The sequence below is a fragment of the Hemiscyllium ocellatum genome, chromosome 26 (genome assembly GCF_020745735.1).
Source record: "Hemiscyllium ocellatum isolate sHemOce1 chromosome 26, sHemOce1.pat.X.cur, whole genome shotgun sequence".
NCBI lineage: Eukaryota > Metazoa > Chordata > Chondrichthyes > Orectolobiformes > Hemiscylliidae > Hemiscyllium > Hemiscyllium ocellatum.
Genome location: NC_083426.1, coordinates 17,041,112 through 17,065,904, shown reverse-complemented (window position 1 = coordinate 17,065,904; position 24,793 = coordinate 17,041,112).

Genomic DNA, 24,793 nt, shown 5'->3' with positions numbered 1-24,793 from the left:
AGCATTGCTTCAAATTCATTGAATCACCTGGACCCTTGGCACGTTGCTGCCAGGAAACAAATGTTCAAGTATATCCTTTGGGAACCTAATCCATTCAAATCAAAGTTATAATGGTAGTAATGTTGATATCTGAGCAAAGTTCGCTCATTAAAATAAAATGATTGTCCAGTGATGGCATATGGCTGACAAATGCTTTTTATACTCCTGTTCAGACATTAGTAAAGTATTTTGGGTTACATTTCTTTAAAACAAACCCTTAATGGAATACTGATATATTTGATGTTAGATATATAGATTCTGATACAATAAATATTGTGAGGAATCTCAGCACTTGTTGCCCATTCCCAATTGTCAACTAACTTTCTTAAAAGGATGTTAATAAACTGGATGATTTTTTTTGTGGCAATTGGTTCATGGACAGTATTATTGGAACTTACTTTCAATTCCAGATTTATTAATTGAATGTAAACTCCAACAGCTGCTGAGGCTGTGGAACTTAAATACATGGACCCAGAGTATTAGCCCAATCACATTATCACTACATCAGCATCTCCCACTCTGTGATAATAATAGCTACTTAAGGTCATCCTTTAAACTAGAAACGGAAAAGTAGCCAGAGGAGTTAAACAGAGTACTGTCATTTGTTCCATCTCTGAATACACATGCTTTACTGATTACAAATGGAAACCTGGTGAGGAAGTTTTATATTGCAATTTGATTAAACTCAGAGTTTGAGCTTGTTTTAAAACATACGGTTCTGAAACTTGCTGACTGTTCAGAAATTCTCTGCAAACTTTTCTGAACGAATATAAAAGAAGAATTGAAATACACTGTTAATAACGTTTCATTCGAGGTGTTCCTTTGCTTGCAAGTAAGTACTTTTTGTCTCCTTTGCTGTTGACAGTTTAAAAATTATTGCTGACAGTTATTGCATTTTTGAATTTCGGTCAACTCAGAGTGAAAGCTATGCCTATTTCTTAACTAATCAATCTTTTAAACATTAGATTGAAGACAATCAAAAGTCATTGCGATTATGAAAATCCACAGAGTTGAGATTAACTTTGTAGTCTCTATTCAAATGTTGGAGAACCCCACTGGGATCAAAAATGCTTTGTTTTGTAGTAATGTAGTTCATAAATGTTGTAAATCTCTACTGAACCTCCTCATTAGTTTGTTGGAAAATGTAAGTCAAATTATGCTCTCTCACACTGGAGAGCTTTTGATGTGTAGATTGTAACTCTCGGCATGTTGGTACATTGGAGAAAAACCTGTTTTAAATAAAGTTTTTCACTTTAATATTGAATCTAGAGGTGAATCATCTCAAAAAGGTTTTAAAAGGTGGAAGAAAAGCAATAAAAACGCACAGATTTATTATTTGTTTGATTGAGGAATGCCACAATAAAACACTGTGATCCATTGTTATTTCATCAAGGGCATCAAAGGAAATGCATTGGCATTCATCAATTCTTCATCGATTGGTTGAAGCAGCCTATGTTTACTCAGGAATCTAATAAAATTTCCAGTTTGAAATTGTGTGTCACCTTTTCACTTGCACAGCATAATACTAGTATTCAGTTAGAATTCATCTTTGAAGAGTAAAATTAGATCTCTGAATTCTGTCAATCCCTCCTCCTTTAACATTTACTCTGCAAAGTGTACACTGGGGTGATATGATTGGTGTTATTAAGAGAAATCCGTGAATAATAGTATTATTTTTTGTAACATCTAAATATTGTAAACACAAAATAAATTTTGATAGATTCTACCTCCATTCTCAAACAGCTGTATGATTGAAAGCATATGCAAAATCTTCAAGGTAGCAATGGTTTGAATTAGTCAAAATGCTTTGAAGGTTATTTTTAAATTACATGCAAAAAACATAACCCGAAAAAACATTGCTATGAAATCTTCCATGATGCTAATTTTGAAACAATTAGGTTGGTGTTTCTAATTGTGGCAATTTGTGAAAAGGTGATGTAAACACAGAAGTTCTAGCTCTAGAAGGAAAGTTAAAACTGTACCCAGACTTCAGTCAGTAGCCAAGGGCCTGGGATGTGATTTTACTTAATGCTCAATTACTTTCGACAGTTCTATCAGACCGAATCAGAATGATATTTCTTTACTCAATGGGTAGTAGAATTCTCTGCCACAGAAAACTGTGGAGGCCAAGTCACTGAATACATTTATGAAAAAGGTAAATAGAGTCATAGAGCTGCACAGCATCGAAACAGACCCTTTGGTCCAATTCGTCCATGCTGACCAGATATCCTATATTAATCTAGTCCCATTTGTCAGTATTTGGCCCATATCCCTCTTACACTTCCTATTCATATACCCATCCCAAAGTCTTTAAAATGTTGTAATTGTACCAGCCTCCACCATTTTTTCTGGCAGCTCATTCCAGACATGTACCACCCTCTGTGTGAAAATGTTGCCCCTTAGGTCGTTTTTAAATCTTTCTCCTCTCATCTTAAACCAATACCCTCTAGTTTTGGACTGCTCCACTCCAGAGAAACATTCTTGCTTTTCATCATATCCATGCCCCTAATGATTTTATAAACTCTATAGGGTCACCCTTCAGCTTCCTACGCTCCAGCGAACATAGCCCTAGCCTATTCAGCCTCTCCCCATAGCTCAGATCTTCCAACCGCGGCAACATCCATGAAAATCTTTTCTGAACTCTTTTAAGTTTCACAACATCCTTTCTATAGCAGGGAGACCAGAAAGCATGCAGTATTGCAAAGGTGACCTCACCAATTTCCTGTATAGTTGCAACATGACCTCCCAAATCGAACACTCAATGCACTGACTATTAAAGGCAAGCCTCGGAACACTTCAACCCCATGGCATCAATGTGGACTTCACCAGTTTCCTCATTTCACCCCCCCCCCCATCTTACCCGAGTTCCAACCTGCCAGCTCAGCACCATCCTCATGACCTGTCCTACCTGTCAATCTTCCTCCCCACCTATCCACTCCACCCTGCTCTCCAACCTATCACCTTCATCTCTACCTCCATCCATCAGTTGTACTCTTGGCTACCTTCTCCCCAGCCTCACCCCCTCCCATTCATCTCTACACCCCAAAGGCTCCGTGCCTCATTTGTGATGAAGGGCTTTTCTCCAAAACGTCAATTTTCCTGCTCTTTAGATGATGCCTGACCTGCTGTGCTTTTCCAGCACCACTCTAATCTAGACTCTGATCTCCAGATCAGCAATACTCACTTTCGCCGATCTTCTTCACTACCGTGTCTAGCTGTGAAGAAACTGCGAACCTGCACTTCAAGGTCTCTTTCTTTAGCAACATTCCCCAGGACCTTACCATTATGTGTAAAAGTAGATTTATTAGCAGCAAGGGGTAATGGGAGAAAGTGGGAATATGGCATTGAGATATACGATCAACAATGACCCTACTGAATTACAGAGCAGGTCTCAGGGGCTGCGTGACCTAACCCTGCTCCCAATTACTCTGTTTCCATGTCTCCTTGAAAGCTCCCAAGTTCAGAACTCCAAGTTTCAAGCCTCGAGTGTAAGCTACAGGCTTCTCTCTAAAATGTGAAATTAAATAAGTCTTGATCTCCTTCTATAAAGGAAAAGACTTTGATTGCAAGTTGTAAGAGGAGTTGCAGCAATAATGGCCTTGCCAAGGTAGAAATTAAAAAAGAATGAAGGCCTTCAAACTTAGTTAAAGAAAGTAGATAGGAATTTTTGAGGGGATACAGAACTTTAGAGAAATAACATTTTTCAAACTGCATTCCATGGCATTTTCTGCCATCTTCTATTATTAGCAATGCAGCCACATAGCATTCATTATAATCTTGCAGATGCACAAATCTTCCTTTCTGAAATGCATCAGAAGTCTAGTTTGTTTAGCAGTGCTAGAGGATGAACTAAAAGATTTTCAACAAGAGGAGGAACTTTCCTTCACAGGAAGATGAGGTTTTTTTGTATTGTCCCCACAGTCAGGAATAATTACATAACCTACCAGGGGCCAAAGGTGACAAATCTGACCTCCTTAATATCGAGCAGGACTCCCCAATTCTCCACCCAGAACTGTGCTACATCTTCAGATTGGGTGTCACCTAACCAATGCAATTTTCAATATTAACCCACTCAGAGCCATGACCTTAAACAAAAGGTCCTAAGAACCAGCCCTTCCAGCCAGTATGCCAGCACACCCCACCACTGTTCCACTGCCAGGTCATTTTCCCAGATATGAGATAGCATGTGGTGCTGAGGTGGGCAGAAGGGTTTTTGTCCCCCAAGTAGTGGTCAGCCAATTGAGGTGACTTCATCAATCATCATTGATAGACTGGACGTCTGTGGCAATGGGAACTAAGCCTGAACATAGCGTCCCAGCCATAGATCATGTTGGCCAACACTCCACAGACCCTGTAAAGTTCTCCCTGCCTCTCTGGCTGTAGTTGTGATCACTGATCGCTTTGAGGAGGGGCACCCACAAGCTACTCGAGCCATTTCTTTAGAACTCTCAAACTTTAGAAAGTTGTCAAACTGGTCTTGAGAGCCTCAGGATCATAGTGACCAACTCCTACAAAACAAAATGTGGAACATTGTAGGGTCATGTGTGGAGAGCTATGTTGCTCATGTCCAATTGAGAAAAGGTTAGGGAGCAGGTGAGGGTTTGGTGAATGGGTGAGTAAGAGTTGGGGCACATAGTTGGGGGTGAGTTAACAACTAAGATTTGCATCTTGTGTAGACACAACATTATCATATCTTTGTTTGCAAGCTTCTAGAAGTGTAGCCTCACTCAAGTCACTGAATCGAGATCCTCTGGCTCAGTTTCCCACAGAATGTTCTAGACAAGACAATATCTAGAAAAAACGAGTAAGATAAGAGACAATCCCTTAAAACTTTCGACAGTTATCTTGTCAAATATAAACTGCAGCTTCATTTTAATGAGACTCCTGCATGGGAAACCCACCCAATATCCTTAACTGAGTGACATGCCCTCACGTGGGTTACTAATTGACCCATTTAGGAATTGTCACTGCTGAGTGACTGTTTCCCACACAATATGGAGATCACATGACCAGTATTAATCCTTAGATTCAGATTCAGATCCAGACCCGAAAATAGACAATTGCGTTGAGGTATTTTCACCAACAGCAAACCAAGTTATAAAAACATGGATTCCCTTATTTTTACAGTTCAAATTTTACAGATAGCAGTACTACAAATAAGTAATTGAAACGCACAGATTGAATTAAGGTAGAAACTAAAATATCAGAACAAACTTTCAAAAAATCATTTGAAAAATTGAATTAGTAATAATAGGAGAATTTGAAATTCAAAAATGCAAAATCACTTGTTCAGTGTTAGTGAGGCTGTTTAGCAGCAATCACAAGTTTAGTTTGATGCTTAAAGCCAAGTCAAATCTCATGTAGTTTTAACTTGTCCCACTACAAGTACAGCAAGATCAACAGTGTAAGAGTGGAAATGCTCATCAATTCAGTGATTTCTAATTAATGCATTCTGGATCTCACCATAGCTCTCTCTGAATAAGAGCTGAATCATTGACGACAGCCTCTCGAATTTAGCACTTAACTGCACGTGCGTGGAATTCCAAAATCTCTACCAGTTTCAGAGGAATAACAATGATGGGCACTGAGAGTTTTCTTATCAATATCATTGCAAACTCCAGGCAAGATAGATATTGGGGTTATGGTTCTTGACAGAAGATTAATGCGTGTGGCAAGGTAAATCCTGACCCACTGATCATCATGTTATATCAGGTATTTGGTGGATTTGGTTCAATCATCATCTTTCCTGGTAGGTGTTCACAGAGCCTACTTGGTCTAGCTTGTTAGAGAAAACCATTTGCTAGTCTAATGAGAAGATACTCTTGTCTGTAACAAGATGTAGTCTGTTGCACAATTACAACTATGTACACATTACACTCATATGATAGATATTGTTACAGAGACTATGAGGAAGATCCAGATGGTAGATTTTAGTCCTTCAAGATCTTAAGCAGTTCTCCCCCACATTTTATGACATTATCATACTGAACAATGCTTAAGGCAGTTGTCAGCATTAACCCTTTCAGACTCTTATAAACTTTTTCAATAATGTGTATCTCTGGTGTAAAAAAATACAAATGTTTTCTCAGACAATGTCCAACTGTCTGCTGCCACCACCTTCATGCTTACAGTAGTATTAGAATCCTCTCATTCAGTTCGTCAGGACACCGACTATATTCTTATCACAGAGTGGTTATGATGCATGGTCATTTGGCCTATCAAGTCTGTCCTCGCTCTCTGCAAGAGCAATAGAGCAAGACCAAATGTTCCAGTTTGACCCAAAGTCCAAATTCATCTCTTCAATTCTCTGTCTCCATCATCCTTCCTTAGACGTTGCATTCCAAATCCTCGACCACTCAGTGCATAAGACATGTCTTTTATTATGTTGCAATAGTCTATTTTTTTTCTGCAAGCTCTTCAGATGGTTCAACCAGTTTCTCCAATGAATAACGGATCTTTAAACAAACAGAATATTCAATGCTTCAGTCATAAGCCAGCATTTAGCTTTGCCAGCTTTGGTAGACATGTGACAATTGGCTTGGACTAAGGAGAGAAAAATCACTCCAGATTACTATGCAGTCATTTGTTCTAGAAAATAGTCATGAGGATGTCTTTTGAGGATAGCAGCCTTTCATGACTCCTATGGCTACACTAACCTGCTGGCAATCCCAATGAAAGCTTATAAATATGTAATGGGGACTTGAAAGGATTATTGCCCTGCAAGCAGCACTCTCAGGATCTATAACCCAGGAAGGAATGGGGAAAATAAATAGAGCTGTGATGTAACCTTGGCTAAACGAATAAAGAAACAGAGTACAAAAGCAAAGAAGTTATGCAAAACAGTTATGAAACATGGATTAGGTCCCAGCTGGAGTATTAAGTTCAATTCTGGGCATCACATTTTAGCAAAGGATGTCACAATGTTGGAGCAGATTCAGAAGAGAATTTTGAGAAGGACTTTTCATAGCTTAAAATTTTCAGTTATGTGAACAGACTGGGGAAACCAGGGTTAACTTACTTACAGCATTTAAGGTTATGGGGAGATTTTATTGAGAGATTAAAAATCATGAATGACTTTGATAGAGTAATTTAGCAGAATCTTTTCTTCCAGCAGCAATGGAGTAGTAACTAGAAGACACATACTTAGGGTAATTGGCAATAGAGCTAGGGCTGACATGAGGTGAGAAAGAATTTGCACAGTGAATTGTTAGGATCTGGAATACACTGATGACAGCATGATGGAACCAGATTCAGCAATAATTTTCTTCAAGAAAATTAGGTCATTATCTGAAGATATAAAGTTTGTACAGCTAGAAGGAAAGAGCCAGGAAATAGAGTAAAGGATATATCATAGAAACGCTGACATCAGTAAGATGGATGAATATTTTCTTCTGTGTAGTAACCACTTTATGAGAAGAAAATAGTAGATGTCTAAACATGAAAAATAGAATTTTGCTGAGTTGATGAGAATTTCCACTGTACAATGTTAGTCCTGTTATAATAGTGTTGAAAAGGTTAAGACCCATTGAGAGTCGCCTGGGATTTTAATAGCGAACTAAGGTCTTGATTGCAACTAAACACCCACACTGACCCTGAGTGAGTAATTTCTTGAATGTCAAGTTCCACTATTAATGTAAATTCTGCATTTTACAAATAGCCTGGTTGAAGTTGATTGTTAATGCAAGGTTTGTGAAGGCTTGTAGCACAGGTTGAGGTTTAGGGTGTAGGTTTGCTCGCTGAGCTATAGGTTTGATATCCAGACTTTTCATTACCTGGCTAGGTAACATCATCAGTGGCAACCTCCAAGTGAAGCGAAGCTGTTGTCTCCTGCTTTCTATTTATATGTTTGTCCTGGATGGGGTTCCTGGGATTTGTGGTGATGTCATTTCCTGTTCATTTTCTGAGGGGTTGATAGATGGTATCTAGATCTATGTGTTTGTTTATGGGATTATGGTTGGAGTGCCAGGCCTCTAGGAATTCTCTGGCATGTCTTTGCTTAGCTTGTCCCAGGATAGATGTGTTGTCCCAGTCGAAATGGTGGGGTTTTTTCTCCGTGTGTAGGGCTACGAGGGAGAGAGGATCGTATCTTTTTGTGACTAGCTGGTGTTCGTGTATCCTGGTGGCTAACTTTCTTCCTGTTTGTCCTACGTAGTGTTTGTGGCAGTCCTTGCGTGGAATTTTGTAGACGATGTTGGTTTTGTACATAGGTTGTACTGGGTCTTTTAAGTTTGTTATTTTTTGTTTGAGAGTGTTGGTGGGTTTGTGTGCCATTAGTATTCCGAGGGGTCTTAGTAGTCTGGCTGTCATTTCTGAAACTTCTTTTATGTATGGTAAGGTGGTTAGGATTTCTGGCTTTGTTTATAGATTATGTTGTTGAAGGTGAAAAAAAAATCATCAAAAACACCAAAATAGAGGAAGACGAAATAATGATCTCATTCGACGTAACAGCACTGTTCACTTCCATCAACATTGACCTGGCAAAAAAAACACATACCATACTTTTAGAAGAGACCATTACACACATCCCAACCACCATCAATCACATTACCAATGAAAGCATCATGAAGCTAGTGGACCTGTGCTTCACCACTCACTACACCTTCAACAACATAATCTACAAACAAACCAACCTCATACCCATGGGTTCTCCGCTATCAGGATTCATAGCAGAAGTGGTAATGCAAAGACGAGAACAAACAGCCCTACCAACCATCAAACCAAAAATCTGGGTCTGCTACGCAGATGACACCTTTGTCATCACAAAATGAAACAAGATAGAAGAGACATTTAACATCATCAACAACACCCTCACAAGCATAAAGTTCACCAAGGAGGAAGAAACTGACAACAAACTCACATTCCTGGACGTCACAGTCGAAAGAACGGACAACGGAGAACTACAAACCTCATATACAGAAAACTGACAAACACTGAACAAACACTTAACTATACCAGCAACCATCCCAACACACACAAACAAAGCTGTATCAGAACACTATTCCAATGAGCCACCTCACATTGCAGCACAGACGAACTTCGAAAAACAGAGGAGAACCACCTATACAACGTATTCAAGAAGAACAGATACTCAAAATACAGTCCGTAGATTCCTCAAGAACAAACCATGACAAGCAGACCAAACACAGCCAGAAATCCTAACCACCTTTTCATACATCAAAGAAGTTTCAGAAATGACAGCCAGACTACTAAGATCCCTTGGAATCCTAATAGCACACAAACCCACCAACACTCTCAAACAAAAAATAACAAACTTAAAAGACCCAGTACAACCCATGGACAAAACCAACATCGTCTACCAAATTCCATGCAAGGACTGCCACAAACACTACGTAGGACAAACAGGAAGGAAGTTAGCCACCAGGATACACGAACACCAGCTAGCCACAAAAAGATACGATCCTCTCTCCCTCGTAGCCCGACACACGGAAGAAAAAAAACACTATTTCGACTGGGATAACACATCTATCCTGGGACAAGCTAAGCAAAGACATGCCAGAGAATTCCTAGAGGCCTGGCACTCCAACCACAACACCATAAACAAACACATAGATCTAGATACCATCTATCAACCCCTCAGAAAACGAACAGGAAATGACATCACCACAAGCCCCAGGAACCCCATCCAGGACAAACGTATAAATAGAAAGCAGGAGACAACAGCTTCGCTTCACTTGGAGGTTGCCACTGATGATATTACCGAGCCAGGTAATGAAACATCTAGTTTTCAAACCTACAGCTAAGCGAGCAAACCTACACCCTTGATTGTTAATTTATGATATTTTAGCTTCTAACTTAACCTCATGTGAATGATCAAATCAATCATTTGTAAGCTCACTATCTGTGAAATTTGAAATGTGAAGAGACAGGATCGTGTGCTTTTTACTCCTTGGTCTGCTGTTTCCAAGAATGCCTCAATGTGATTGGCTGCTAACAGTGTTTGACAACACCACTACTGCTGGATGTCAGGAGATCTTCTCAGACCAGGGCCATGTTTTTTTGGTTAGGGTCCCTCAGCTAGGGTAAAATTTGAACAAGGATTCTATACTATGTGGAAAACTGGCACGCAGAAATTACTTCTCCCAAATTGGACATACATTGAGCAGTGATAGACTTGTCATCCACTTAAGGATGGTTGATGGACTCCTCAAGCTGGAGTGTCATAGAAGGCCCTCCAGCCCAGAAGCTGCTGTAGCTTGTAGCTGAGGGGGAGGAGAGATGGTACCATCTTGAGCATGATGGCCATATGTCCTTTGTTTTAAAGGTCCTCTTATCTGATTGCTCTGAATCTTTTAAGAGCATATTTTTCCTATATTTCTAGTACAGCGTGTAGGAGACAGAGCCAAGGAGTCTCTTATGAGAGATTGAGACAGGTCTACAAACTGATATCTATCCTAGAAAGCATTCAATTCCTCCTGTGATCATTCTTACTTATCTGTAGTATGATAGCTTTGTAATAATTACATAAATGTAAACTGCATCTCTCCTTTGCAGAATTACAATATCTATGAGCACCTTTTCCAAGGATCTGTTGAATGTGTACATGCTATTGAAATGGACACCAGGTTTGTTCACACCCAAATAGCTATGGTCTCTATCGTACATTGTGCAGGTGGCTATGCTGACTATGGTGGGATATCAGTTTTCTACAATGATGAAGAAGGAGAGTCCACAGTGTTGTCACTCAGTGGAAGAATCACTTTCAACCATGTTAGATACTTTGCTGTTGAAGATTGTCCTTTATGATGTTTGATCCACTGGCCTGATGCAATGTATTGTGATAACAGAGTACGACTACATGTGCCACTGAAGTTGCCATTTAGAATGCAGTATCTGTACCTCCAAGGCAATTGCATCAAGTACCTTCCTGAACGGGTTTCAAAAATATGACTGCTCTAAAATAGATGATCCTGGACAGCAACAAAATTCGAAGTGAAAATATTGGAAAAGGCATTTTCACTAATTTTAAACAACTTGGAAATCTGTACATAAATTACAATAATTTGATAGAGATACCAGCACCATTGCCTAGCAGCTTGAAACAGCTGAGACTGGCATACACCAGAATTACAAAGCTCTCCCGAAAGCAATTTGAAAACCTGGAGAATTTAGTGATGTTGCTTCTTCATGGCAATCGACTGACAACAACTGATGGAGGTGATATGGAAGGTGAAGTTAACTTGTTTGACATTAACTTATCACTGAGCTTACTTCAGTATTGTATGTGCTGACCAACAAACACAAACCTGTACTAATCTCATTCACCTGCACGTGATTCGTAGCCTAATATGCCCTGGCATTTTCAGTATGCAATGTTGTGAGTGTATCTGCCTCCACCATCTTCTCAGGCAACACATTCCATATTTCTAACACGCTCTGGGTGAAAACATTTTTTTTCTCAGACTTCCTCTAAACCACTTGCTCCTCACCTTAAGCTTACACCTTCTGGTCTCAGATATGTCTGTTGTAGAGAAAAGATTCTCATGGTCTGCATTATCTATGCCTCTCAGAATTTTATATACCTCAGCCTTCTCTGCTCTATGAGCCCCCTCAGCCTTCTCTGCTGTAAGGGAAACAAACTTAGCTTATCTACTACCTCCTCTGAACTGAGTCTTTTAATTCCAGGCAACATCCTGGTGAAACTCCTTCATATCCTCTCCAGTGCAATCATATCATTCCAATAGTGTGGCAACTAGAACTGCATGCAATGCTTTTACCAATTTTTTAATACAGTTATAACAAGGCTAATGAAGGCAAGCACTCCATATGCCTTCTTCCCCACCCTGTCTACCCATATTGACACATTCATTGATCTACGAACTTGTTCGTCAGTACTCCTCAGGACCTACCATTCATTGCGCATATCCCTCCCTTATTAGACCTTCCATAACGTGTCACCTTGTACTAACCGGGATTATAACCGTATGCCATTGCTCTACCTGATTTAACAGCTCATCAAATCAGACTGTAGCCTGAGACCATCATTCTCAGTATCAACAATAACACCAATTTCCATGCAATCTGCAAACTTACTCATTATACCTTGTGCATTCACACCTAAGTTGCTAAAGTAGATAATAAACAGCAAGGGTCCCAGCACCAATCCCTCTGGTACACTGCTGGTCACAAACTTTCAATCACTAAAACATCCCTCCACCATCATCCTTTGCCACATATTTACAAGCCGCTTAATTGAATCCAGGTTGCCAACTTGTCTTGGATCCCATGGGCTCTTAGCTTTTTGACCAGCCTTCCATATGGGACCTTGTCAAAGGCATTATAGAAGCCCATGTAAATCAACTGCATCACCCTCGTCAATACATTTAGACACCTTTTCAAAAAACTCAATTACTTTAGCCAGACAGGATCTCCCTCTAACAAATCTGTCCTGACCATCCCTGATCAATCCCTGGCTTTCTATGTGTTGATTAATCCTGTCTTCAGAATTTCCCAATCTCAGACCAACTGCTCTGTTATTATTTGGCCTGTCCTGACTGCCCTTCTTGAACAAAAGAACCACATTAGCTATATTAATGTTTTGAATTAAATGGTTTTTTTTAAAGCACATTAATGCAACTGGGAAATCAAGGTCATTGGCTGAATGGTGTCTCTGAGTTAAATGTTATTACATCTGTTCTCAGTGACCTTTTCTTCTGAATTCAGTGTCTTACACTAAATCATCATTCCAACAACAGTTATAGCTCTCCAGTTCTTGTTTAAATGACCACTTTATACATTTGTGGATTCAAACCAAGTGACAGCTGACTACCCAAGCCTGAAGGATATTATGATTGAACCTGCCCTTATCATGACTATGTATCCACACACATTTGTGGTAAATACTGTCAGGAATGGGAGCAATTGGTAATTTTGTTTTGACATTTCAGGCCTATCATAGGACTCTTTTCTGAGTCACAATGTTAAGAGTTCAACTATCACTGTTGGGCTTGAGTCAAGTTAGAAATCACACACACCAGGTTATAGTCCAACAGATTTATTTGGAAACACTAGCTTTAGGAGCGTTATTGCTTCATCAGATGAAGGAACAGTGCTCCGAAAGCTATTGCTTCCAAATAAACCTGTTGGATTATAATCTGGTGTTGTATGATTTTTAACTTTGTCCACCCCAGTCTAACACCAGCACCTTCCAACTAGACTTGAATCAGTAATCTTATCTCCCATTCTAATGACACTGAGGTTTGCAACTCTGAGTAAAATGTAGCTGCTGCCAAACCACACAGGAACATAAGAAATACAAAGAATAGACCGTTGGGCCCATCAAGGTGGTAAAAACAATGGCTGCAGATGCTAAAAACCAGATTCTGGATTAGGGGTGCTGGAAGAGCACAGCAGTTCAGGCAGCATCCGAGGAGCAGTAAGTCTAATCTTCCACTCAACCTGATCATGACTGATCTTTTCCTTAATGTCATTACCCAAATCTTTGATGTCATTAATATTTAAAAGTATATTGATCTCTACAATGAACATGCTCAAACAGTGAGCCTCAAAGGCTCTCTTGGGTAGAGAATTCCTAAGATTCACTACACTCTGGCTCAAGAAATTCCTCTTCACCTCATCCTAAATTGCCTCTTCCTATTCTGAGATTGTGTCTCCTGTTTCTGGATTCTCTCAGTGACAGGAAGCTTCCTTTCTGGATCTACCCCGCTGAGGTCTGTAAAAACATTCAGTGCTTCAAAGAGATCATCTTTTATTTTTCTAAATTCTGTAAATAAAGACCTAGTTTCCTTAAAACTCTCCTCATAGAACAAACCCACCATTACATGAACTTTTGTGGTTCCCCCCCTCCCTGGCAAATGTAATTGGAGATACTAAGTGACCAAGGAGTCAAACCTATCTTTTTGGTATTTGTGGTTTAATGCCATACTTTATAATCGATACGTACATTGAGCCACAAGGAATAAAATTATTACTTTGTACAGTATTACTAAATGCAAAGCACTTATTTTCAGGGGACAACAATACAGGGAAATTTTACTGTTCCTTGGTATTAATCAATTTATTAATTTTATTTTTACCTTAAATTCAAGTGTAGAAGTAGTTTGGTGTTTCATCCACATCCCACACAAAGTTTATGGATTGAATGAATGAGCTTTATAATTGAAGATGGTCTCAATTTAAGTTATGGCTTTGTGCTGAGTTAGATCATCTCTCTGGCGATGGTCAGGACATTTCAATTGGCATCTGAGCTGCTGGATTGGAAGTGGGAAATTGTGCAGGATTTCCATTTCATATAATTATCTGGCAAGACCTGATGGAAAGGTATGTGCGTCAACATCAGCGAAGACAGAACAGGAGTTAATTTTGTTACCCTGTATGTTCAAATAACCTAATAACATTTACTATCAATACCCATTAATGGATAATAGCTGTCTGAGGGATGTACAACCATGTGTCTGAACCTAGTGGACTATATCCAACATTGCGGCAACGTTTTCGGGTTAAGAATGGATGAGGTCAAATGCAAAACAGTAAATGGGATGATTTCAAGAGGCTGAATGTAAGATCCAGTTGACATCCATTAATGGAGCTCTATCAGTTCTTTAACTGCCTCATTTGTTTACCCACTCAAATTCCATATCTGCCCATCTTTCTCCTGACCCCAACAGCATCTAAAGAATAACCTGCCCAATGACAATTTAAGTGATTTTCACCAGAAATCTTCACCTGTATTTTTAGCCATTATGTGTATTGCCTTCTGTTTGGATTCTACTTTGTTTTCAAACCTATCCAATGACTAAAACAAAATAAATGATGCAACATGTTTAACTGTGAGTAATATATTTTTTCTACCATCACAGGATTGAGGTCTGTTATTCATCTAGATGTGAGTTATAATCAGTTGTCTGTGTTTCCCAAGAATCTTCCAAATACAATCCAACGTTTTTACTGCACCAACAATCTTGTCAAAACTCTTATGGAAGATTGTTTGACACAGTTTCATCAACACCTTTATCTGTATTTGAGCCATAACAAGCTCACCAACGATGGTCTGACTCCAAATAGTTTCAAACATCTCCAGGCTGATTGAACTAGGCTTGTCTCATAACAACTTCACCTCCATTCCACAAGTCCATGAAAATCTTCAGTATCTCTATATGGAAGCCAATCAGATCAGAGGTAAGAATTTTTCACACGTTACAAATCCTTTGATTCACTAACACCAGCATCACTTTATTTTAGAAGGTGGTCAGCAAAATGTCTGTTGAATATCCCCAGCATATTAAATGTAAAAATTCCCAGAAGATTGTAAGATGTAGAAGCAAATGTATTCCGCTCAGGCCATTGAGTTAGTTCCGCTATTCAAAGAGATTACAGTAGATCTGATCATCTTCCACTCCACTTTGCTGCCTTTTCCCAATTAATCTTGATTCCCTTACAAATTAAAACCTGTCCATCTCAGCCTTGAATATCATTAATAATCCAACCTCTCCAGCCCCCTTTGGTAAAGTCTTCGAGGAGAAAGTGAGGTCTGCAGATGCTGGAGATCAGAGCTGAAAATGTGTTGCTGGAAAAGTGCAGCAGATTCCTGAAGAAGGGCTTATGCCCGAAATGTCGAATCTCCTGTTCCTTGGATGCTGCCTGACCTGCTGCGCTTTTCCAGCAACACATTTTCGGCTCTGTGGTAAAGTGGTGAACAAACTCATTATGCTATGAGAGAATAATGTTTCTCCTAATTTCTGTCATTATGGACAAGCCCTTAACCTGTGATTGTGCTAGACTGTCCCAAATGGGGAAAAGGCCCTCAGTTTCTATCCTTTCAAGCCTCCTAAGAATCTTGTAAGCTTTAATGGGGTAAATCTGACCAGAAATCAACTAAGTGTCATTTTGTCTGAGGTCCATAGAGGATTTCCCTCCATGAGGAGAAACTGGGGACTGCAGATGCTGGAGATCAAATTCAAAAAGTGTGGTGCTGGAAAAGCACAGCTGGTTAGGCAGCATTCGAGGAGCAGGACAGTTGATTCCTAATGCCACATTCCTGATGAATAGCTTGTGTTCAAAATGCCAATTTTCCTGCTTCTTGAATGCTGCTTGACCTGCTGTGCTTTTCCAGCACCACACTTTTTGTCTCTTCCCTCCATGAGACCTTGCGGGTTTTCTGCGTGATTGCCCCATTAGCAGATACTATGCCTCAATATCACACTGTGTGCTCAATAGTAGCCCAATTCGTTGGTATCCATCACTACCAATATGACACATTGATGGTCAGCAGCCCTCAGTCAAGGATGAACACATTTTTCTGTACGGCAGTGTGCTCCATCAATCTTATACCTGCACTATGTACCAGCAACTTATTGAGCAAGCAACATATAGCAAACAAGCTGTCATGTTCCAATGTCTTGGGGAATCAGTCCTCCCAGAAATTTATGGAGGCACTTATTTGTCAAAAGGTCCCAGTGCAGTCAGTCAAGGGCAGCCGCTGATACCAATCTAGTGGATTGACCATGATTATGCATCCACAATATGGTAAAGCAAGTCTCAGAAAGGAATCATACAGGAGGGTGGATTGAGAAGACTGGATTATGAAGACCTGGGTGGCCAGGTATGGGAACTAAATATCCAGGGGTTCTCAGTTTCTTTTTAGGAAGGTCAGACAAAGAGAAAAAGGAGGAAGGATAGAATTGCTGTTTAAAGAGAACATTAACACAATCGTGAGGAAGGAAAAATATCTCCGGCAAAGTGAAATTCTTATGGGTAGAGCTTAAAAGCATCAAGGGACTGACAATGATAGTGAAGGTTATATATTGACCACTAAACTGTACTGGTAATGTTGGGGAAGGCACTGAATAGCAAATTAATGATGCAATCAACAAAGGTATTGTTGTAATTGGAGGTGACTTTCATCTGCATATAGTTCAAGCAAATCAAATCAGTAATAGTGCCCGTAGAGGAATTATTCCAGGAGTGTGTCTGAGATGGTTTTCTGGACCAGTACATTGAGGAAGCAATTCAAGAACAGGCTGTCCTAAACTTGGTATGTGTAAGGAGAAAGGAATAATTGGCAATCGAGCTGTGTAAGGGCTCTTTATGGAAAAGTGATCATAATATAATTAAACTCTTCATTCAGGTGGAGAGTGACACAGTTGATTCTGAGTCCTGATTTGAAATGAAACAATCTACAAAGGTAGCTGGCTATGATATATTGGGGAACCTTACTTCAAAGGTCGATAATGGATATGCAATGGCAAACATTTAACGAGTGCATGGAGGAGCTGTAACAATTATTTATTTCTGTCTCACATGAAAGTAAACAGGCAAGGTGGTCTGATCCATGGCTAACAAACAAAATGAAGGATACTTCCACATCCAGTGAAGTGACGTGCAAATTGGCTTAAAAAGCTGCAGGCCTCAGTATTGGAGCAGTTTAGAATTCAGTAAAGGAGGACAAAGGGATTGATTAAGAAGTGGAAAATATAACATGAGGGTATGTTTGCAGGAATCATACAAACTGATTGCAAGTTTCTCTAGGTATGTGAGGAGAAAAGGTGAGCGAAGACACATGTAGATCATTTGCAATCAGAAACTGGACAAGTTATAAGGGGAATGAAGAGTTGGCAGACAAACTAAATACATATTATGCTTCTGTCTTCACAATGCCCCCAAAGATATTGGGGAATACTGGGTCAAATGAAAGGGAGGAACTGAAGGAAGTCAGGACTAAGAGGACGGCATGGTGACACAGTAGTTAGCACTGCTGCCTCACAGTGCCAGAGACCCAGGTTCAATTCCTGCCTCATGTTGTGTGGAGTTTGCACATTCTCCCCGTGTCTGCATGGGTTTCCTCCGGGTGCTCCGGTTTCCTCCTACAGTCCAAAAAAAATGTGCAGGTTAGGTGAATTGGCCATGCTAAATTGCCCGTAGTGTTAGGTGCAGGGGTAAATGTAGGGGGATGGGTCTGGATGATTTGCGCTTCGGTGGGTTGGTGTGGACTTGTTGGGCCAAAGGGCTTGTTTCCACACTGTAAGTAATCTAATGGTTAGATCTAATCTAAATAGGGGAATGGTACAGGGGTTTAAAGGTCAATAAACCCCTAGGGCCCAGATTACTTAACGAAGTGGCCCAAGCGAAAATGCTCATCTTTCAAGATTCTACAGACTCTGGAATAAGACCTATGATTGGAGGGTAGCTAATGGACCTGTACTGTTTAGGAAAAGGCGATAGAAAACAGTAAATTATAGGTAGTAGGGAAAATGCTAGAATCTATTGTAAAAGAGTTTATAGCAATGCATTTCTGATCTTATTGATGGAGGAAAAGTCATTGATGAAACAGCTGAAGATGGTTGGGCCTAGGACACTACTCTGTGGAACTCTTGCAGAGATGTCTTGGAGCTGGAATGACTGATCTCTAGCAAACCACAACCATCTTCCTATGTGCCAGGTATGACTCCAACCTCTGGAGAGTTTGACATCATATACCCATTGATTCCAGTTTCAATAGAGCACATTGATGCTCGCTTGGTCCGATGCAGCCATGATGTCAAGGGCTGACACTCTCACCCCACCTCCGGAATTCAGCTCTTTTGGCCATGTTTGAACCAAGGCTGTAACAAGTCCAGGAGCTGAGTGGCCCTGGCAGAACCCAAACTGGGCATCACTGAGCAGGTTATGGCTGAGCAGGTGCTGCTTTATAACACTATTGATCACACTTCCATCGCTTTATTAATGGTTGTGAATAGACTAATGGAGCAGTAATTGGCTGAGTTGGATATGTCCTGCTTTTTATTATCTGGGCAATTTTGCACATTGTCTGTTGGATACCCACGTTGTGACTGTATGGGAAAAGCTTGGCTAGGGAAGCAGCAAGCCCTCGAGCACAAGCCTTCAGTGTTATTGCTGCAATGTAATCAGACCCCATAGCCTTTGCTGTATCCAGTGTCTCTAAGTATTTCTTGCTGCCACGTAGAGTGAATCAAATTGGCTGAAGACAGGTATCAGCAATGCTGGGAACCACTGGAGGAGGCTGAGATGGATCATCCACTCGGTACCTTTGGCTGAAGATTGCTGCAATAGCTTCAGCCTTACGTTTTGCTCTGATGTGTTGGGCTCTTCCAATATTGAGTATGGGGATATTTGCAGGTCTTCCTCCATTAAGTTGTTTAGCTGTCCACCATCATTTATGACTGGAGGTGGCAGGACTACACAGTTTAGATCTGATCCATTGGTTGTGGGATCACTTCTCTGTCTATCTTGCCGCTTATCCTATTTGATATGTAAGTTATCTTGTTTTGTGGCTTCGCCTGTTTGACACCTCATTTTCAAGTATTCCTGGTGCTCTTCCTGGCCTGCCCTCCTGAACTGTCCACTGATCCAGAGTTGAACCCCTGGCTTGATGGTAATGGTTGGGCGGGGGATATGCTGGGTTATGATGTTATGCATTGTGCTGGAGTACAATTCTGCTAATGTTGAATGTCCACAGCACCTTACTGAGGCCCAGTCTTGAGTTGCTAAATCTATTTGAAGGCTGTCCCATCTAGCACGGTGATAGTGCCATAATACACAATAGAGGTTGTTTTCAATGTGAAGGTGGAATTTCCTCTCTACAAAGAATGTGCAGTGGTCACTTTTACCAATACTGTCATGGGCAGAGGCATCTGCAGCTGGCAGATTGGTAAGGATGAGGATAAGTATGTTTTTCCCTCTTTTGGTTTCTTCACCACTTGATGCAGACCCAATCTAACAGCTATGTCCTTTAGGACCTGACCAGCTCGAGCAGTAATACTGCTGCTGAGCCACTTTTGGTGGTGGACATTGAAATACCTCACCCACAGTACATTTTATGCCCTTACCATCATCAGTGCTTCCTCCAAGTGTTGTTCAACATGAAGGAGTACCGATTCATCAGCTGAGGGAAGACGGTACATATTTACCAGCAGGAGATTTCCTTGCCCATTTTTAACCTGAAGGCATGAGACTTCATAGGGTCCAGGGTCAACATTGATGACTTCCAGGGCAACTCCATCCCAACTGTATGCCAGTGTCTGCCACCTTTGCTGGGTCTGTCCTGCCAGTGGGTCAGATTATATCTGGGATAGTGATGGTTGTACCTGTGACATTGTCTGTAAGGAATGATTCTGCGAGTATGACTATGTCAGATTGTTGCTTGACTAGTCTGTGAGACAGCAGAAGCCCCCTGATGTTAATAAGGAGGATTTTGCAGGCTCGATATGTTGGTGTTGGTTGGTGTCTTTCCGGTGCTGAGGTCGATGCCAGGTGATCCAATCAGTTTCATTCCTTGTAGAGATTGGTACAACTGAATGGTTGCTGGGCAAAATCAGAGGGCAATTGAGAATTGTTGTGGGTCTGGAGCTACATGTAGGCCAGACCAGGTGAGGTGTCAGATTTCTTTCCCTGAAAGACATTTGGAAACTGGATGGATTTTTCCAACAATCAACAATGGTTTCATGGTGATCAGTAGACTCTTAATTCCAGATTTTTTTTGTTGAATTCAAATTCCACTATCTGCCATTGTGGGAGTCAAACCCAGGTCCACAGAACATTAACTGAGTTTCTGGATTAATAGTCTAGCAATAATACCACAAGGCATTGTCTCCCCATAATTTATTTTAATGACTTAGATAGAATCATAGACTCGATGAGTGAACTAAGTGTAACATCTCCAAGATTGAAAAGTTAAGTGGGAGGGTAAACTGTGAGGAAGATAGAGAAATGAATGGGCAGATGCATGGCAGATGAAGTATAATGTGAATAAATGTGAAGTTATCCACTTTGATCACAAATCAAGAAGGTAGATGATTCTCCAGAATCCTCCTCCATTCTGTTTAGCTCAAAGTCCTACGTACAGCTGTAATTATTTGATTTGATTCATTTCAACTCTTACACAATCTTGTCTCAATTGTGTCACCATGCATACCATCCTGGAGTTAATGAACCTCTTGTTGTGATCAAGGTCGCTCAGTATTTCTTTCCATGATCTTGATATCAGGAATTCTCTCCATATTCCCTCACCTTTCTGATTCTACTCTTGACTTTTGAAAATCTTCCATTTCCCCTAGTCTTTCAAACTAACTATAATTACCCTTTCAAACCCCCTCCTCCATATCTCAGTATCTAATTCATGACTCCCTGTTAAACAGCTAAATAGTGAATTCAGAAAACTCCTGTTAGTCCAGGGAATGGGTAGAAAGTGGAACTTGCTTTCACCGCAAGTATTTGAGGTGAAAACTATAAGAGCATTTCTGGGGAAATTAAAACAAGAAAAAGAAAAGAATGGTAGAATAAATGGATGGGCATAAAATGAAGGACAGTGTGAGAAGGCTTATGTGGTGCATAAAGACTGGCATGGATTGGATGGCTTGTTGGCTTTACTGTAAACATTATTGATGACCTTTTCATACCTAAGCGTTCTTGGCCCCAGTGCCAATTTCTACAGGTAAATAGACTCTTCCACTAATGTGGAAGATGTTAAAGAGAAACAATTTGGCATGTTGGCTCAGTGATTAACACTGCTGCATCACAATGCCAGGGACCTAGGTTCGATTCCAGGCTGAGATGACTATGTGGAGTTTGCACGCTCTCCTTGTGTATGCGTAGGTTTCCTCCCACAGTCCAAAGATGTGCAGGCCAGGTGGATTGGCCATGCTAAATTGCCCATAGAATCCAGGGATGTGCAGACTAGGAGAATTAGCCGTGGGAAATGTGGGGATAGGGTAGAGGAGTAGGTCTGGGTGGGATGCTGTTTGGAGGGTCAGTATGGACTCAGTGGGCTGAATAGCCTGCTTTCACACTGTGGGGATTCTGTGATGATAAGTCTTAAGTAATGCATATTCTCTATAAAGAACATGTAAGTTCCTCATTCTCCAAATACTTCCAAGAGGAAATAAGTACTGGGCAAATAATAAATATATTAAAATATATTAAATATAGGAAGGAAAGTATTCACAAGAATTATTCTAAGGAGCTGTTTGACTTGGAAGCTATGGTGGTGATTTGGTGAACATGTTCAAAATGATGGAGGATTTGCACAGAGTAAATAGGGAAAGAGACCTGTTCCACTTTCCAAAAGAACTGAGGACACCAATTTAAGAAAACTGTCAGAAGAAGTAATAGTGACACATGGAAAATTTGTTCATGTGAGAAATGGTTAAGATGCAGAGAGCATTAACTGTGCATGAGGCAGAGGCAGAGGCAGACTCAGGTTAGAGGTTGACAATGGGCACAAGTCCATGAATAAAGAGAACTGGATAGTTGTCTGAGGAGAAAGCTGTGGGGCAAAGGAAGGTGAGTGGGACTAGGTAAGCTGATCTTACAGACATCTGAGCGTGGAAATAATGAGCCAAATGACCTCCTTCTGTGCTGTAAGCATTCAATAATTATATCTAGCATCTTGAATCCTAACTTAAATTACATTCAACTAGGATTAAAATAAATATCCCAAATGAAGCATGCCTTAGCCAATTTTGATACTTAAGGTGATGTTAGGCTGCCTGAGAGAGACTTATAAGTATTAGGTACACCATTATATTCACAATGGATGATAATGATGCAAGGGCTCATAAAATTCCCCCCTCTCTACAATTACAGCTCTATCATTGTAATGTTATACTGCAGAAAGTGGATAATCAAAACTTACTGAACACAGTACCACACACCTACTGATGAGTTAAAAAAAACAGAGCCTCCCTCAGTCTGTCGTAACGGCTGCAATCCTACATTGCCCTGAATAAATTGGGATAAATGTTGCCTATTGTATCTTGTAGTTCAATCTATAATAAAAGCTTTCCCGGAAGAACTGAATGAAGACAATCTATTTAATATTGAGACATCCTATAGCTGCCAACTTTACTCCAGTATTGGACTCTGTACCAAACCTTTAATTGTGTTCTCAGCAACAAGCCAGTTTCCATCAGGAGACTGATGCCCAGATTTTCCACACCACGCTGTCTGATTTATGAGTGGATAGGGGTTGACAATGGGCACAAGTCCATGAAATTTTGCTTATTTTTCTCCTGAACTTAACCTCCAGTCAGTGGGAGGGAATTTGGTCATAAGTCATCAACCTCAAACATTAACCATTTCTTTCCCTGCAGATGCTTTATGACACATCCAGTTTTCATTTCTGACTTCAGTATCTGTGGTGTTTTGACTTTGCCTTAGTATTTCTATCATGAACAAGGCTTCAAAAGGTAGAATCACTTACACATAGCATCCTGTAAAATGGCTGATATATCTATCACAATGAAGTAAAAATAAAACAGAAAATGAGAAACTGTGAAAATATACCATAATGGCACAGAAACAGTAACTATAAACAACACAAAATCATTGCATATTAACATTCATCTGGATGGCGCCAAGAGGTTAAATTAGTTACAACTTGATCAGTTGGAAAATTTGAACAGATTTGGCTCCAGAAAAATGGACTAACACAATATGGTGAATTGCAACAGGTTAACATTACTTACAGACATTTAGTTCATTCAGAGTAAATTGAGACTTAGCCCTTAGTAAGAGGAGGCACTCCATCAACAGCACACATAACTTGACTTGCACAAATATTTACTCAAATAATAAAACACTCACTTAGTATCTTTCATGCACTCAAAGCATTCCAAGTCCTTTAGCAGCCAATGAAGTTCAAAACTCCTAGAAAGAATTACGTGTGATAGTATGTACTGTATTTGAAACATTATCAGAAGTGAGATCAGATCTGATAATGTTGCACTTAATTTGCTATTGAAGGTAGCCCTGATGTCCATGGCAGTGGGGTGATGCAGATGACATTCTATTGTTCTGTTGCAGGCTGTTTCTTTGTCTGATCACAGACAGGCTGGACATTCAGGCAGATTATACCTGCTAGTGATGGATTTTATGATCACTGTCTAGAATGATCCTTCAACACGCACCAGTGGTGATTTATTTAATCATTCATGAATTCGGAAACCATTCCTTTGCAACTGCTGCACTATATTCGTGCAGAGAACTGAACAGCACCAGCAGCCTTAGGATATATATCCAGAACCATTTGAAACAGATTGGTAATAAACCAACACAGCAAGTCTCTTCAAGCAGCTACAACATTACCAACTTGGCTCCATTAGCGATAAAAGTGACACTATTGGAAATCTGAAATGAAATTTATGGATGCTGAGATATAAAGCACATTAGTCAAGATGTGAAAGAGGAAGAACTTGCATTTATATATTGGCTTCATTATCTCAGGATACTTCAAAGTGCTTCACGGGTAATTAATCACTTTGGAGCATCATCACTTTGCAATGAGAAAAAGCCTATTTTCTGATCCACAGAAGGATCAATGAGACAAAGAACCAGACCTTACGTTAGTTGAGAGACTAACAAGTTGGTACCTCTTGAGAGTGGCGCACTTCCTCAGCACCTCAATAAATAATTAAGCCCTCAACTCTCAGGAGTTGAATTCAAATTCACGACCTTTTGACTCAGAGACAGAAAGGAAAGGCAAGAAGGAGATACAGTGTAGTGCTTAGGGCTTAAAGTGATCAAAGAATATGGAGCAAAAACAGGAACAAGATATTGAGTTGAATGATCAACCGTGATCATATAGAAAGGCAGATCAGGCTTGAAGGCCTAGCCCTGTTCTTAATTCCGATATCTAGGTTTCTATGCAATGCTGGGCTGAGGTAAAAAACGATAGATTAATGTTTCAGGTGAACCATTTCATTCTCAGATTCTCTCTTTCTAAGCCCAGTCAAGAATGGATTGCTTTAATATTTGGCAATGA